A 15195-nucleotide genomic window follows, 5' to 3' on the forward strand; every position below is an offset into this window, starting at 1 on the left:
GAGATTACTAATTTACATTCACAACAACAGTGTAAGAAGGTTCCCTTTTCTCCACATCCTCACCAGCATTTGTTATTGCCTGTCTTTTGGATAAAAGCTATTTTAACTGGAGTGAGATGATATCTCATTGTAGTTTTGATTTGCATTTCTCTGATGATCAGTGATGTTGCATACCTTTTCTTATGCCTGTTTGCCATTTGTATGTCTTCTTTTTTGGGGTTAATTAAATATTTTAAAAATCATAAAATGTTTCTTACAAAAGAGCATTACATTCTGCACACTGCTCTGAACAGATGCCAGGGACATGTGGACTATTGTTACTTTTCCTCCCCGTCCCACCCCCCAAATGTTACAGTGACCACAAAGCAAGGTGTTCATAATAATTACATGGGGGGAATTTCTTCAGACCACCAACAATAACAAAAAATAAAATCTGCTCACTCTGCTGCCGTTTCAAAATTTCAACGTTAGTTTTTTTTTTTGCATGCCCTTCCCCACTCCAACCTTGTTTGTAAGGATCTAAAACATTACATCTGGTGAACAGCAAAGATTTCACTACACCTTAAATGCAGAACACCTATGAAGCAGAGGAATGTTAGCTTTTTAAACAGAAGCAGATTGTAAAAAAAAAAAAAAAAAAAAAAAAAAAAAAGACGCAGGAATCCTTCAGTTCTTCACTAGTCTTAGAAAAATTTTCCAGAATACTGCTTCACACTATTCTGCAGCAAATACTGTGCATTCTGTATCTGGTCCTGTGTTCTTGTAATGGTAATGATCCAATCTTCGGATCCTTCTAAAGGCTCATCAATTTCGATCGAAGCTCCCTACTCATGACAGATTTGTTTAATCCACTGACCACCTTTGCCAATAATAGATGCAGCCAAATCTTTGGGAATAGTTACTTGTGTAGTAATAATGGGTCCACCAAGATCAGCTTATGAGCCATGACCTCCTGCATAGGAATAATCATATCTGGAGCCACCCTGTGGTTCATAAGCCATCTGCCATTCTGATGTGTTCCGTGTATCTATTGCGGAGTCCCAAGTTTCATCAGCACTGAAATCAACCACGCCGTCGTAACGGTTTCCAGGTCTCCCTTTTCTGTTATAGGTCATGAGGTCTCCCCCTCTAGGTGGTGGTGGTGGAGGAAGAGGAACATTCTGAGCTCTGCTACCACTCTGGCCACCTCATCTGGGAGGAGGGGGAGGTGGTCCTCGACGAGGGCTCATATAAACATAATCTCTTCTAGATGGAGGCATGGGACGCCCACCCCGACCAGGAGACATTTTGTCAAAACCACCTCTTCCCCGCATCAGAAATCTCACTGGGCGTCCACGGTGGTCAGCAAACACTATTGTAAAACCACCATAATCATAGGTTTCATTGTAAAAATTGGGATCATAAGGCTGTGCATGTCCTTTGATGGGAGACTGAGAAATAAGATCAAAGATGATCTTTATGCACTCTACAACCCTATTGGGTTTTCCTCCAATAAGAACAACTCTTATCAGTGAAATGAGGACAACATTCCTGGAAAAGCATGATGGTTGTTTGTGTGTTTTCTCAGTTCTTTGATTTTAGCACCTTTGACCCCAATAATTCCTCCTGCTAGACTGATGAATCAACAGCCTCAACTTGCAGTCAAAGTCCCTTCCTTTATAGTGTTGGTAATTTAAGTATTCCACAGCATCAGATCTGAGCGGGAGCTGGCTGGTTGCAGTGGGTGATGGCAACTGCAGGCCCTCTTCCAAGGTAGGGATGATTTTCTTCAGAATTTCTCCTATTGTTTCGATATCAGCACTGATATGCAATATGCGCTAGGGGCCACTGCTGTCTGGAACTGAAATGCTGGCATTGTAGTCTGTACGGAGAGCCTTAATATTCTTGCCTCCTTTTCCAGTCACTGCCCCAGCATTCTTGCTCTGAATCAGAATGGGTAATTCAACCATCTCATCAGTGTTTCTAGATCTTTCAAATGCTTGTTCCTCTTCCATTATCTTCTGCAGGGCATTTAACGAATTCACCACTGGTTTCAGTGTTAGGGAAGGTTTCTTCTGGCTGTTCAGTTTCCATATTCTTGTATTAAATGGACACACCAATCAGTTATTATATATCCTTGCAGAGCAGAACTGAAGTGTTCTTGGTCGGACCAACAACTGACACCCCAGTGCTGCAGTAGCCGCTTGAGGCCACCATCCCTTTGCCACCACGCTTGTGTGTCTTTTCTTGAGAAATTTCTAATTAAATTTTTCCTCCACTTTTAAATCAGATTATTAGATTATTTCCTATAGAGTTGTTTGATTACTTTTTAATTTCTTTTTCAAATTGTTCACTATTGGTATATAGAAATGTTACTGATTTTCATATGCTGATATTGTATCCTGCAACTTTACTGAATTTATCAGTTCTAATAGTTTTTTGGTGGATTCTTTAGGTTTTTCCAAACATAAGCTCACATCATTTGGAAACAAAGATAATTTGACTCCTTCCTTTCCAATTTGGATGACTTTTCTTGCTTTCTCTTGTCTGATTTCTCTAGCTAGGACTTTCAGTATTATGTCGAATAATAGTGGTGAAAGTGGGCATCTTTGTCATCTTTCAGAGCTTAGAGGAAAGGCTTTCAGTTTTTCCCCATTCGGTATGATACTAGCTGGTGGTCTGTCATATATGGCTTCTATTACGATGAGGCATGCTTCTTCTATACCCAGTTTTTAGAGGGTTTTTATTATGAAGAGAGTTGAGCTTTATTAAATGCTTTTTAAGCATCAATTGAAATGACTATATGGTTTTTGTCCTTCATTCTGATGATATGATGTATCATGTTGATTGATTTGTGGATGTTGAACCATTTTTGCATCCCAGGGATAAATCCTGTTTGGTAATAATGAATGACCTTTTTAATATATTGTTGAATTCAGTTTGCTAGTATTTTGTTGAGAATATTTGTACCAATATTCATCAGAGATATTGGCCTGTAGTGTTTTTTTTTTTTTTTTGATGTATCTTTGTCTGGTTTTGGTATCAGGGTATTACTGGCCTCATAGAATGAGTTTGAAGGTAGTCCCTCTTCCTCTATTTTTCAGAATAGTTTGAGTAAGATTGGTATAAGTTCTTCTTTAAATGTTTGGTAGAATTCAGCAGTGAAGCCATCTGGTCCAAGCCTTTTCTTTACTGGGTGACGTTTTAGTATAGCTTCAATCTCATTACCTGTTATTCATCTGTTCAAGTTTTGGATTTCTTTCTGGTTCAATCTTGGCGGGTTCTATGTTTTAGGAATTTGTCCATTTCTTCTAGATTTTCTGATTTATTGGGATATAGTTGATCCTTTAAATTTCTGCAGTATCAGTTGTGTGTCTCCTTTTTTATTTCTGATTTTATTTGGATCTTCTCTCTTTTTTTCTTCATTAGCCTGGCTAAAGGTTTGTCGGTGTTTTTTTTTTTTTCAGTTGCAAGATTTAATAGAGTGAAATAGAGTGAAAACAGCTCCCATACAAAGGGAGGGGACTCAAAGAGGGTAGCTGTTGCTGGCTTGAATGCCTGGGTTTATATCCCGATCATTGTCCCTCCTGCTGTGCTCTCAGGCGATAGATGATTGGCTATTTCTTTACCTCCTCTTTTTGCCTAATTAGCATTTTAGTGAACTCTCTGATTGGTTGGGTGTGAGCTAAACTGCAAGCCCCATGTTTAAAGGTGGATGTGGTCACCTTCCTAGCTAGGTTTAGGGATTCTTAGTCAGCCTAGGAAATCCAGCCAGTCCTGTCTCTCAGTACCCTCTCTCAACAGGGAAACCTAAGTGCTATTGGGGAGGTTGGCCAATGACAGCTCTAACTGCTTCCTGCTAAATTGGGGCGTAGTAGGGGCTGTGCAATTGAGATTTCCTCGGGAGGGGTGCCTTCGATGTCTTTACCATCAGAGCGTGGGCTAGCAGGCCGGTCCAGGGGTCCGCAGTAGATCTTAGTCATGGACTGCATCTGGGGCTCCATTTGAAGAATCATTTGTAGTTTTGCAGCTTCGATTCTGGAAGAGACAAACTTAACAAGGAAGTTAAAGATACAGAATCCAAAGAGGAGTAGCAATATTATAGCTGCTAGAGGTCCTAAGAAGGGGAGAATCCAGGGCATCCATTGGCTGAGGAGGCCCCAGGGTCCAGTGTTTTGAAGCACCTCTGCTCTACGTTGTATTCGATCTCGAATTTCTTTAACTTTCTCGGTGATGATTCCAGATTGATTAACATAATAACAGCATTCTTCCCCTAAAAATAAACAGGTTCCTCCTTTTTCGGCGGTTAGCAAGTCTAAAGCTCTTCAATTTTGAAGGACTACTGCTGCTAGGGAGTTAAGTTGATCTTGCAAGGTGACCAGGGAGTCGGTGACCCGTTCCATGTCACCATTTAGTTCTTGAGACAGTTTGTAGTAGAACTGAGTGGAGGTTGTGATACCGCCAATTAGTCTGCCTAGCACTCCTGCTCCGATAACAAAAGGAAGAATGGGTACTCTTTTGTTGCGGGGCTTAGGTACAACATGATTGTATAAATCTTGTTCAGTGTAGATGGTCATAGAGGGCACTAAGAATGAGAGGAAACACACAGATTCTGAAGAGCCATTCAAACAACGATAGGCTGAGGTACCACAGACAAAAAATATTCCTGAGGGTAGGCAGACTATTCGTGTGGGAGGAGTTACCCACCTGATGCATTGGGAGTTGGTTGTGTCTATAGTATTGCTAAATTTTACACAGGTGAGGTCAGGATCAGTCAAGGGAACCTCTAAAAGGTTCCCTTGAGTGGCATAGGTTTGAGCAATTACTTATTGACAGTTATGTTCTATCTTTTCTTCATTGTCTGGAAGAAATGTGGCTGGGTTAAGAGTTGCACAAGTGCGCAGTTGCAGCACTGGCCCTTCAACAGAACCTGATATTTGTCAGTTTTAACTTTCAAAAAACCAACTCTTTGTTTCATTGATATTTTATATCATTTTCTTTATTTCATTCATTCTGCTCTGATCTTTTTTTTTTTTTTGAGACAGTGTCATGCTTTGTCACCCAGGCTGGAGTGCAGTGGTGTGATCTCAGTTCACTGCAGCCTTGACCTCCTAGACTCCGGTGATCCTCCTGCCTCAGCCCCCCAAGTAGCTGGGACTGCAGGCATGTGCCGCAATGCCTGGATATATATATATATATAATTTTTTTTGAAGTTTTTGTAGAGACAGTGTTTCGCCATGTTGTCCAGGCTGGACTTGAACTCCTGAGCTCAAGTGATCTGCTGTCTCAGCCTCTCAAAGTGCTAGGATTTCAGGCACTGCACCTGGCCTTAAAGCCAATAACTGTTAGATTTGCCCTTTTGAGGCTATTTTCTAGACCCTGTAGATGTGCTTTACTGATTTTTATTCTTTTATTTTTGTCTCATCTGACTGTGTATTTTCAAATAACCTGTCTTCAAGCTCACTAATTCTTCCTTCTGCTTGACCAGTTCTGCTATTAAAAAATGCTGATGATTCTTCAGTATGCCAATTGCATTTTTCAGCTCAATTCTTTTTAATTATTTCAATCTCTTTGTTAAATTTATCTGATTGAATTCTGAATTCCTTCTCTGTGTTATGTTGAATTTCTTTGAGTTTCCTCAACACAGCTATTTTGAGTTCTCTGTCTGAAAGGTCACATATCTCTGTTCCTTCAGGATTGGTCTCTGCCTTATTTAGTTCATTTAGTGAGATTATGTTTTCATGGATGGTGTTGATGCTTGTAGATGTCCTTTGGTGTCTGAGCATTGAAGAGTTATGTATTTATTGTAGTCTTCTTAGTCTGGGCTTGTTGGTACCTGTCTTTGGGAAGGCTTTCCAGATATTCAAACAAACTTGGGTATTGTGATCTAAGCTGTATTTGCTTTAGGGTGCACCAAAAGTCCAGTAACACTGTGGTTCTCGTAGACTCCTAGAGGTGCTGCCTTCATGGTCTTGGAAAAGATCTGAAAGAATTCTCTGAATTACCAGGCAGAGACTCTTGTTCTCCAAAAGTGGTCTCTTTTGGAGTTGTGAGTTTTGCAGCTTGGATTTAGGGGAGGGGAAATGCCAGCACTCCCTTAGTCACCCTGGTTGGTGTCTCAGTGGTTGCATTCTCTTTACTCAAATGAATGGAGTCTCTCTCTTTCTGTCCTGAACCGCCTGGAGGTGGAGGTGGTGTGACACAGCACACCTGTGGCCACCACAACTATGACTGCGCTGGGTCAAATTTGAAGCCAGCATAGCACTAGGTCTCACCCAATGCGTGCTATAACAACTCCCTGGCTACAGTCTATATTTGGTCAAGGCCCTGTGGCTCTACAATCAGCAGGTGGCAAAGCCAGCCAGGCCTGTGTCCTTCCCTTCAGCGTGGTGAGCTCCCCCAGGTTCCGGGTGTGTCCAGAGGTGCTGTCTGGGAGCCAGGGACTAGAGTCAAAAACCTTAGAAGTCTATCTGGTATTCTATTGTACTGTGGCTGAGCTGGCACTCAAACCACAAGACACAGTCCTTCCCACTCTTCCCTTCCCTTTCCAAAGGTAGAGGAGCCTTACCTCATGGCCACTGCCAACACAGGCCCATGGAGAGTACTGCCAGACTACCACCTATGTTCCCTTCAGGCCCAAGCGTTCTTCAGTCAGCTTGTGGTGAACGCTGCCTGGTCTGGGATTCACTCTTCAGGGCAGTGGGCTCCCCTCTGGCCCAGGGCAGGTCCAGAAATTATGCCATTCAAGATCCAAGTCTTGGAATCGGGGACCCCAAGAGCCAGCTTGATGCTCTACCTCCTGTGACTGAGCTGGTACCTAAGGTGAAAGACAAAGTTCCCTTTGCTTTTCTCAAGTGGAAGGGGCATCGCTTCGTAGGCACCCAGTAGGGAATGTGCTGAGTCTCACCTGAAGTCAGCAAGCCTCAGAGTCTCACCTAAGGCCCTTGGTATAGTACTTGGGTATCACTGCTGGTTATTTTGAGCCCAAGAGTTCTTCAGTTAGCAGGTGATGAATGTTGCCATTACTGGGTCTTTCCCTTCAAGGCAACAAGTTCCCTTCTGGCACAGGATGTGTCTAGAAATGTCATCTGGGAGTTAGGGCCTGAAAAGGGGGGCTCATGATTGTGACTGGTGCCCTATCCTGCTGTGGCTGAGCTAGTATCCAAGATGCAAGATGAAGTCTTCCAGACTCTTCCCTCTCCTCTCAAGTGGCAGGAAGTGGTCTCTTTTGGAGTTGTGAGTTGTGCAGCTTGGATTTAGGGGAAGGGAAATGCCAGCACTCCCTTAGTCACCCTGGCTGGTGTCTCAGTAGGTTGCATGCCCCCTCAGTCCCCTGTCTCTGGGCCCAGTTCGGCACTAGTACTCAACTAGGAGTTGCAGTCCTTATGGCCTGGGCTGCCTTTCAAGTTTATTGAGGGCCCCAGAGCATGCTAGCCCATAGTGGTGAGGCTTGCAGGAACTCAAATTCAGACACTGTGATTGGCAATTCCCCTCTGGCTAGGGCTGGTTTAAATGCTCCTTTGGTGGTCAGGCATCACCTGAGTTTGGTCTGATTTTGCTTTCTGTTACAATAGGGCAGCACTGAGCTCAATGCCTTATAGATGCTGTGATCTTCCTCTCTCCAGTGCACCAAAACACTCTCCATACTGTGTTGCAGCTGCCAGGGGATGGGGGAAGGGTGGCATTGGCGATTCAAGATGGTTTTCCTACCTCTTCAGTGCCTTTTTCAGAAATACGAAATTAAAACAAGATACTGTGAGTGCTCACCTGATTTTTGGTTCTTATGAAGGTGCTTTTTTTGTGTGTGTGTAGATAATTATTAAATTGGTGTCCTGGCTGGGCGCGATGGCTTATGCCTATAATCCCAGCACTTTGGGAGGCCGAGGCGGGTGGATCACCTGAGGTTGGGAGTTCGAGACCAGCTGACCAACATGGAGAAACCCTGTCTCTACTAAAAATGCAAAAATTAGCCGGGTGTGGTGGCGCATGCCTGTAATCCCAGCTACTCGGGAGGCTGAGGCAGGAGAATCACTTGAACCTGGGAATTGGAGGTTGTGGTGAGCTGAGATCATACCATTGCACTCCAGCCTGGGCAACAAGGGTGAAACTCCATCTAAAAAAAAAAAAAAGGTGTTCTTACATTGGGGATGCTTGGTGGAGCCTCTGTTCTGCCATCTTGCCCCACCCCAAGTTCACCATCTACAGTTTTACAATTTGTTTCTTCAGCTGTCTTTCTCCTTAATTTTTTTTTTTTTTTTTTGGATACACGGTCTTGCTCTGTCACTCTGGCTGGAGTGCAATGACATGATCTTGGCTCACTGTAGCCTCGGCCTCCAGGGCTCAAGCGATGCTCTTGCCTCAGCCTCTCTGGATAGCTGGGCCACAGTGGCACCACTTCCAATTAATTTTTGTATTTTTTGTAGAGGCCGGATTTCACCATGTTGCCCAGGCTGGTCTCAGACTCTCGGGCTCAAGCAATCTGCCTCCCTCAGCCTCCCAAAGTGCTAGGATTACAGGCATGAACCACCGTGCCCAGCCTTTTCTTAATTCTATATAACATGCTTATGCTACAAATTTTTTTACGTTACATTTTATTTATTGTTTTCCTAGATTTAGAAAGTATTCTACTATTTTTAACGTCTCCCAATTTCCCTCATTGCATTATTTTGATAAAGTTATATTGTAGTGTTAGTCACATCAATATTAATATTCCTTTCACTGTGATTATATCAACATTATTTATAGCAGAGCCAAATAATATACTACAGTTACAATTCCTTCTTTTTTTGTGAAATGTTGTATTTCCCCTGTAGTTAATAATTACCCTTTTTTTCTTGGTATTGATATCTGTGACTAATATGTCCCTAAAGTCTTTACCAGAGTTTTAAAAGATCTCTCAACATTGTTGAAACTCTCAGATAATTTATCAGTCTTAGCTTCTTTTTGAAAGACATTTTTTTCTGGAACCTTATTTCTTTTGTTTTTAATTTTTTAATTTTTTGAGACAGAGTCTTGCTCTGTTACCCAGGCTGGAGTGCAATAGCGCGATCTCAGCTCACTGCAACCTCTGCTTCCTGGATTCAAGCGATTCTCTTGCCTCAGCCTCCCAAGTAGCTGGGATTACAGGCACGTGCCACCATGCCCAGCTATTTTTTTTTTGTATTTTTAGTAGAGACGGGGATTCGGCCATGTTGGCCAGGCTGGTCTGTAACTCCTGGCCTCAATAACCCATGCACCTCGGTCTCCCAAATTGCTGGGATTACAGGCATGAGCCACCATGCCTGGCCCTGGAACCTTATTTCTATCTGATTTCTTCTCAGCTATACTGAGATTTCTCTTCATCATTATGTTTGGAATTCACTGGGCTTTTTCTCCTAAAGGTCTTGTGTTAGTTCAGGCTGCTGTAACAAAGTACTTTCGACTGGATAATTTATAAGCAATAGGAATTTATTGCTCACAGTTCTGCAGGCTGGGAAGTTCAAGATCAAGGCACCAGCAGATTTGGTGTCTAATGGGGGCCCATTCCTCATGGATGGCGCCTTCTATGTGTTCTCACATGGCAGAAGGGCGAAAGAGGCAAAAAAGCTTCCTCAGGCCTCTTTTATAAGGGCATTAATCCCATTTATGAGGGCCCCACCTCTTAATAACAACACACTGGGGGACTGGGTTTCAGCATATGAATTTTGGAGAAACACAAACATTCAGACCATAGCAGATCCTTTATCTTTCTCTTTCTTGGTTTATTCCAGTGGTATGCTGGTACATGTAACAACCACCTGGGGGTCAGGGAGGGTTGAGGGGGATGGGAAGCTCTAGTTCATAGTATTTGCTGATTTCTGTGGTATCAATAGTCCCATCATGGCTGGTTTTAAGCGACCAATGTGATGTCACTAAACTCAGAGTTGAAAAGAGATAATCTTGGGTGCTGGCCTGAGCCAGCTACAGCACACCACTGGGTTACTCCCTTATTTTGATGGAACGCATCTACTACTTCCTGAAAAAGGGTACATGGGAAGTAAATGTTTTGAAAACTTCACTTTTTTTTTGGAAAATGACTTTTTAAACTTTCATACTCAATTGACTTTGTCTTGATATTAAAATCTAAGTGAGGAATAGTTTTCACTCAGAACTTTGGGAGTGTTGCTCCATTTTCTTCTGGTTTCCAGTGTTGCTGGTGAGAACTCTGGTGCCATCCTGGCCTCATCCTTTGTATCTTATTTTCCTTCTCTGGAAGCCTTTAGAATCTTTTCTTCATCCCTGATTATATACAATTTCATGATGATGGATTCCCTGCCACTTACAGTTCTATATCCTTAGCAGATCCTTTTCATTCAGGAAGCTCATGTCCTTCAGGTCTGAGGAACTTTATTAAATTTCCTTAATGGTTTCCTCTCTTTCATTCTCTCTCTTTTTTGCTAGAATTCCTGTTTGTTGGATATTGGATCTCTTGCTTTGATCATCTAATTTTCTCTTTCTCTCTCAATTGCTGAGAGGTTTTCTCAACTGTATTCCGGAACTTCTGTGTAATATTAGGCACTCCTGTCAGAGTGCTGACACTTGGGTTTGGGGCCATGTCATACACCTGTGTTTCCTCCAGAGTGTCTGCCTGGCACAGTGCTTGACTGGATGGAGAGGCAGAATCAGCAAAGGATTTTTGATCCAGATGAACCTGGTCTTGAATCGCAGATCAGCAAAAATTATTTAACTTCTTGGTTCTTCGGTTTTCTTGCTTGGAGCTGAGCAAGAGGACAAGTCATTCTATGGGGAGGGAGACTAGAAAGCTTGAGGGGTGGTCTACCAGACCTGGTTAAAGGAGAAGACCTTCTTCCCATTCTCCTACCCTTTCCCCAGACTGCATTCTAAGTAGTGCATTTTAATCTTCAAACTCTAAAATTTCTTGACAGATTACTTTGCAGTTTATAGTACCCAGTGTCACAGTTAAACAATTCCATCTAGGTTACAAGGAACATTTTGATACTTAAATAAGATTATTGCATTTCAACGATGAACTTAAACTGTCTTTTTCCAGGTGCTTTCCACATCTGACCTCTCTCAACCAAATTAATGACAAAAATAATGACTAAGATTTAGTGAGCATTTTCCACATCCCAGGCCTGTTCTAAGTGTTTAACATGTATTAATTAATTTAATCCTCAGCAGCCCAACCATGTAGGCAATATTATTATCCTCATTTACAGTTGAGGAAACAGGCTCCAAAAGCCCTTGGGTTACACAGCTAGTCAATGTAACGTTGGGACTTAAACCCTGACATTAACTATGGATTGTCTGCTACTATGAAATCTTCATGAAGGAGGTTCTGAATTTGGACTGAGGTCCAGGGAGGTTTCCCTAGTGGAGGAGCTGAGCATGGTAGGACTCACTCTGATGCTGAGTAGGAATGAAGAACAGGACTTAGCAGATGCGCCAGCCCACGAGGGAGGAGGCTCCTTCGGGTCGCACACCCTTTGCAGCTGTCCTGGGAGCTACCAGACAGGCTTGGTCAACAGAGGGGACTCTTCTGTGCGAACAGCCTCAACCACTAACACACTGTTTCGCCTCAGCAGCCCTGCTCAACTCCCAGCAGACCTTGTTTAAACAGGCAGCTTGTAGCAGCTGGGGTTGGCTCAGTGGAACGTGTGGGCAGCCAAGGATGCCCCGAGTGCAGGTGCCTGTCTCTGAATGTGCAATCATGCAAATCTGAGGACCCAGACTGATGTGAATTGAAAGCCTGGTGTTCACTTCCAATAAACTCAACTGTCTATCGCCAGAGCAACACAGACTTCCAGTCTTCAAGTCATCAATACAAATGAGCATTTCTGGTGTTAGAGGAAAAAAGTGTGGGATGAATCCCAATCAGAGCTTGCTCCCTTTTGGGCAAGCAGCATCTGGAAAAGGCTTTGGAGGGGCAAGTACCTTTCCTAGAAGTAATTTTCACAGGAACTGTTCAGGACACAGGAGGCATTGCAGGAGGAAGGAGCAAGGGAAATCACACCATGTAGTCATAAGGGTCTTGAAGATCACCTTATCCTCTCTGCTTGTTTTACAGAGGAGTTAAGAGAAAGTCAGGGAAGTTAAGGGACTTGCCCAAGGGCACCTAGCTCATCAGTGGGCTGCTCCTCCTTATCCTGAGTCCTGGTTTCCTTTTAGCCACTCCACCCACCAGGCTGTTTCTCTAGTTTACTGTTTTGAGCACCAGGTCACAAGTGAGCACACCTACCAACAGCTCTCCCCTTGAAACCATCGAGGGAGGCGAGTGATAGCAAACTTTGTTTAGTGCAAATAATGGAAAAGGCTGCTTGAAGCACAGAAAAAGGGAAGTCAGAGCAGGTTGTGGCGCAGATGTCTGGGCATTGCTGTGGGGACAGAGTAGCTCATAAGACACAAGGCTTGTCAGCCTCTCTTCTGACCCTCTGCACCCAAGGATTCTCAAGGAGCATTCGGATTGGATTTTAACTATGGATGCTGTGGTTGCCAGTAATAGAATGGCTAATAAAAAGCAAACCTGGGGTGTTATCACCCTATCAGCAGATCAACAGTCTCTTCTTTGGTCCATAGGGCTGACCATGCAGCCTTATAGCCCAGAGGCCCTGTTACATAATCCTTCCACAACTCCCCTCTGTTCCTCAGTGCACTGCCCTGGCCTTCAAAGTCCATATAAGTGCTGTAGAGATAAGCCTCATTAGCCTCACAACTTGCAGTAAGTGCCAAGATCATGTTGTTCAAATGCCACTGAGGCCAGTGCAAAGGGAGCTAATTAAATGGTATTGGCTTTCTAGCTCTGAATCATCAGTTCAGGTGGTTACCTTTAATGCTATCTTCAAGCTCACCTTCTAGGCTGGTCTATGTGCCTAAGTGCCCACACCATGCCTCCAAGCCAGGAAAACCAGCAAGGAAGCTCCTCTGGTACCAAATGGGGGTTACACAACAGGCATTTTTTCACCCCCATTCCTACCTTGAGGAGAAATGGTAAGTTCTGTTGGGCAGATACACATAGGCAATTGAGGTTCTGTGAGAATGAACACCTCACATTTTAAAGTTCAAAGACTAGAAAGAATGAATGGAAGGTGAGCATGCACTTTCCATCTTAACCCAGAGCAGCTCACAAACACATTAGGATTTCAGTTTTAGGGGGAAATTGTCCGGCCAACCCCAGTTCCTGAGGGAGGCAATCTGACTGGCTGTCCGTGGGTCAGGTGTCCATAGTTGGTCTAACCACCAGAAGGGCTATTGGAAGCCCAACCATGTGAACTGTGTTGGGAAGAAAATGGGGTTGTGGCGAGCTCAGCAGACACCTGAGAGATGTCTACTCCCAATGTCTAATTAAATATTCAGGCTAAATGGCCTTTCTGTCACCAGTCAGTCTATTTGAGTTTGGGCCAGTTTTCCCAAGACAGAACCACCATTTCATTCCAGAGTGGAATCCAGGCTCTTTGGAATAGACAGAGGGAACAGGGTCCTTAAAACCATCTCCTTACAACTCAGGGTTGTAGGCTTTGACCAAATCGTTTTGTTTCACAGATAGGAAACAGGTTCAGAGAAAAGACATGAACCTGCTCAAGGTCAGCCTACCCACCTGTAACAGGCACTTTGTAAAGTGAAGGGACTTGGAGGGCCACCTTGTTAAATCCTTCATCAGCCATCAGCTCGCTATGGAAATGCTGACTGGATAAATAGTGTACCTCTATGGCAAGATTTGTGGCTCTCGGAGGCCTTCCCATAACAATGCTTAAGAAGGTTTTAATGATCTGCCTACTGGGCATTTCTGAAGCATTCATTTTAGGGAAAGCCAAGGTGCTCAGACTATAATTCTGAGGCTAATTTCTCCCTGGACTCTCCTGACCTGGCAGCAAGAGGGAGTGAACAAGGAGAATGACTAGGATTGCGCCAGCCCCTTGATTCTTATCCTTTTGACCTTGTGCTTCGAAGGGAGATGGGTTTGGTGTGACTTTTTACACCTGCTTCAAATGTTGTTACAGAGTGGATGAGGGAGCTTGCCATAGCCCAGTACCTTTGCCTGCAAAATATCTTGCTGTAGTTCTTATGCTCTTCACCCTGAGATCAGACTAATGCTCGGAACCAGTGGGGCGTGGATCAAGCTGGGGGTGGATATGGGAGCTGGCTGATGTGAAGAAAGGGCATTGTTAGAGCTTCTTTGAGCTTTCTGTATCCCAGATCATGAGGAAGCTGAAGGATTAGGGAGGAGAAGATGAAAGGCAAGCCAGGGAAAACAGGCGAAGGAAGTAGTTATTAAAATAAGAGGTGAAATTCATGGGAAGTAAATCCAATGTTTTGTCCATACTCAACTGGATTAGGAACATGTAATGAAAGCAAATAGATTTAATGGGGTGGGGATGATTAACGTTGTCTTGCAATACGTTGGGAAATGACTTTGTTCAGGAGGAGTGGAGGGCTATGAGAGGAAATTAAACTTAATTCTTATCTCCTTACAATGTTTTAGTTGCTTAACTTCTTACAACACACCTGTAAAACCAGAAAGAGAGAGAGGCCTGAGGTTTAATATGTTGTTTGCAAAGTAACTGGAGATATGAATGTCTTGAGTGTGTGCTTCAGTTTTATCAAGGATCCAGTGTTTTTTTTCTAACAATTTGTTGTAATAAGTAGATGTCCTTAGTGGTATTGGGGACTCTGGTTAAAAATTACCTTTCAAAGAAATGAAAGTTTAGTGATTATTGGCTTCCCAGGACCCAGGTGAAATTTTATCCCCATCATAAACCTCACAACAAATCCTCTCTCCTTGGGGTCCTTATATTAATACCATGTCATTTGTATTACTCATCTTTCTATTGCATCATTTATAGCTGTGTATTGCTGGTATATTATAGTGAGATTTGAATTTTCAGACTGTTCTAATTTTGGCAGAGAATAATAATTGTGCCTTCTTTATTTTTAATAAGACATTTCTCTTCCCCACTTGCAGAAGGCACATGGCTACCCAGCTAGAATCTATATTTCTCAGCCTCTCTTGCAGCTAGATGTGGCTGATGATAGAAGAATGTGAATTGACATCCTGTGAAGAGAAGTCCACAATTGTTCCTTATTAAAAGAATGTTTTTGGCCTTCCCCTTTTTGCCCTCTTCCCTTTATTACTGGCTAGAATATAGGCTGGCACATTCCAGTAGGATAATAGAAGAAAAGAAGGGACTTGAGTCCTGGGTTGGCTCTAGGGAATCAAGTTGTCTACCTGCTCTAGACTGC

The 15195-nt window shown here is 43.2% G+C and overlaps 2 pseudogenes; both read right to left on the reverse strand.

Moving 5' to 3' along the window:
- Positions 1 to 640: 640 nt before the first annotated feature.
- On the reverse strand, positions 641 to 2184 carry LOC100451413 (heterogeneous nuclear ribonucleoprotein K-like; annotated as a pseudogene).
- A 1640-nt stretch (positions 2185 to 3824) lies between these two features.
- LOC129057819 (syncytin-1-like) lies at positions 3825 to 13619 on the reverse strand (annotated as a pseudogene).
- Between the last annotated feature and the right edge of the window lie 1576 nt (positions 13620 to 15195).

The sequence above is a fragment of the Pongo abelii genome, chromosome 11 (assembly GCF_028885655.2).
Source record: "Pongo abelii isolate AG06213 chromosome 11, NHGRI_mPonAbe1-v2.0_pri, whole genome shotgun sequence".
Lineage (NCBI taxonomy): Eukaryota > Metazoa > Chordata > Mammalia > Primates > Hominidae > Pongo > Pongo abelii.